This window comes from Callithrix jacchus, chromosome 5 (genome assembly GCF_049354715.1).
Source record: "Callithrix jacchus isolate 240 chromosome 5, calJac240_pri, whole genome shotgun sequence".
In the NCBI taxonomy this organism is placed as follows: Eukaryota; Metazoa; Chordata; class Mammalia; order Primates; family Cebidae; genus Callithrix; species Callithrix jacchus.
Window position 1 is genome coordinate 110491366 of NC_133506.1, and position 3095 is coordinate 110494460.

The following is a 3095-nucleotide window of genomic DNA, read 5'->3' on the forward strand; positions in this document are numbered from 1 at the left end:
ACTTTAAGAGCTTGTAGCAAACTGCTCATTGTCCTACAGAATCTATTGTCTACTAATTCTAAAGTCATTGCATCCAACCTTTATGTGCTCCACTGCCTGGCAATGGGCCTGGCATATCATACTGTAAACTTACTTAGAAAGTCGCTTACATAGTGCACTGTTTTGTTGTTCCATTATTATATCATGAAACGCAGCATCTATTATGTGCATCCAAAGAGACACACATGGATGCAAACATATGTAAGTAGATGAGCAATGTAAATAATTTCGCTGAAGTTCTCCATTTCGTTGGTTCTAAACTCTGCAACCTAAACAAACAATCTGTTATGCTTCTGTCTTCTCAAGCAAACAAAAAAGTTCTTACTTATAGTTAAAGATGAATATTTAAAAAAAGGAATTTGGGGAAAGTGGACCTGCCTACATTTTTTATGCCTTTCTTTTTTTGCTCTCCTACTTCTGGCCCTATAAACAGCTCTGCTCTGAGGGGCTGCATGACACAGATGTGTGGGAGGGCATGCTGCACCCCAACACGGGCCAGGAGAGACAGAGGGGATGGGCATAGGTGGTCCCCTCCCTCTAGCCTTTTGTTTTTCAGTTAAACTTCAATGGCTGATGTTCCACTTTGGAAACTTGATTTAAGCATGGGCTACTCTGCATGCTGCCTGACATTGGAGAGGATTCAAAGTAATAGGGCTTAAGGGACCTTGGATAGCCCCACACAGTGCTACAGGAGAGGCTGTCCGAGATGCTGGGGAATCATGGAGAAAAATGAGTGGTGTTAAGAATATGTATTTTCAGCTCACTCCTCAATCTAAAATCTTTCAAAGCTTATTGGGGCTCTTGGGAGAAAGTCCCAAATCCTTGCCATTGTTCTCAGGACCCATGGCCTCACTATCTACTTCTCCAGCCACATACAAGAGGCTTCTCCTTCAAGGCAGTGCTCCAGCCACACCGGCCTCCTGTTACTCTTCAGATGTGATGGACTCTCCTGCTGATCCTTCCTCCCCAGAGGTTTTGTGCAAATGGTTCTATCATGAACAGCTCTCTTCTGCAACCTTCACCCAGCCAATTCCAACACATTCTCCTCTGCTTCTCAAACTTGGTTAGTGACTTTTTTTTTTTTTAAACAGCACCCTTTATTTTCCTTTTCTGAGCACTTATCATCCTTCAGCAGCTTGTTCACTGGGTTTTCATTAAACCATAAGCTCCTTAGGGGCAGGCACCATATTCCTCTCATTCTTCCCACAAACTGCCATGGCTATCCCAATGCCGACGGACTCCAGCCTCTTGAGAAATATCTGTTAAAGAACTAAATGTCTCGATGCATTTAAAGATAGTTCTCTGAGCTGACTGGGTGGTGCTACTAGAAATGTGAGAACTGAATGGGGCTCTTCCTGCTTCATCTCTTGCAAGTCCAGCTAGGAAGTGGGAGGTTGGAAGGGCAGACATTATAGATGGGGATTCTGGGTGAGGAATCTCAGCCAGAGAGTCAAGCCAGGCCCCTCGCTGTGAAATAGGAACATTTTCAAGGGAAGTGACCCTCTGCTGGAACTCCTCCGGTTCCAAGGTGGTCATTAACTTGGAGTTGTTATGCAGTGTGAATAATTTGCCTGTGGAAAAAATTTAGCTCCAACAGTAGTGCTACTTTCGCCAGTAAATTTCAACTGGAATCCTGACTAATCTCAGCCAGACTCATTTCAGACTGTGCCAATTTCTGTAACATTAAAATATAACCCATAGCCACACCAGCAAAGCCACCCCTTAACAGAGAGAGGACATTAGTACTTTCAAGGAAGGACCACTGGGAACCTGGGAAATCTAGAACCGCCCCCCCCGCCCCCCACCAACCCTGCAAAATGCTGACTTGGGGAATAATTTGGCTTGAATCCATGGGGATTGAGCCTCTGTATCTCGATGGGTTTAGTCTTCCAGGTTCATGTCATTTGGTCAATTTTCTCTAAATCATTTATTCACTCATTTAGTCACCATTTCAGTGCCTACTATATACTACCCCAAGGACCAGTAATTAACATGAAATAACTGTTTCTATCCACAAAATGCTTGTCATCTGGTTGGAGAGGCAGATATGGGAAAAATAAGCAAAACAGGGGGCTAGAGGAATGACAATATAACTTACGAATTCCAAGTGATACATCTAGCTGTTGCAGAAAACCATACCCTGAAAACTCAGGTGCAAGTCCCTAAGTAAAGCCCTAAACCATCAGTTCTCCATTTTTTTTTGCCTTTGGCACTTATTATAAGTCAAGAGTTCTCAGTGTCCTATATAACTTTGTAATCCATGCTGGTGAGGACTGTCCACTACTCCAAATTAGCAAGTAAAAATGCCACAAGTCATAATTCTATTTCAAGCAAACAGCAAACACTGTGACCTGTTCAAATAAGTGCCTTACCTAGAAACTCAACATTCTTAGTATTTTCAGAGTTCTTAGCACATTATTTAATGTTATTTAAAGAAACGGTTTACACGACACCTTTTCATGCCAGCTCTCTTTCGGTGACTATAATCTCAGTGCTTTTATTCCAAAGAATCTATACATAAGATTTCAACTTGACTTCTGTAACATGAGGCATTCAGATTTAGTTTATCTAGAATGGATTCCAGCAACATTACTGGTAACGATATTTTAAAGATAATGTTAGGCATTCACTGACTTGTATAATTCTATCCAGATGACTGTAATGAGCAGGGCATAGATAAGCACAGCATTTAGTGGGACTCTAGGTTATGGAATAGTGCAGGTTCTATGAGAAAGAAACATTGTCTTTTTTTTTTTGCTTGGCATGAGCCTAAGAAGATGCCAACCTACCTATTGCTGTTAGCGACAATCCTACCAGCAAAAGCAGACCAGTACCAAACATACCTCAGAGATCTGAACTCTAGTCTCAGTTTGAGCACCTGCATTGGTCCCTACCTGAAGCTACCTACATCTGACCTTGCATATAAGTAAGCCCAGAATTATGTTTTATGTTCAAGTCTACAAGTTAGGCTGAATATAATTGGCAAATAAAGGAGATCTAACTGACGCATTATCACAAAAGGGAGAAGGTAGGAAGGAGGCAGTACACAGGACAAG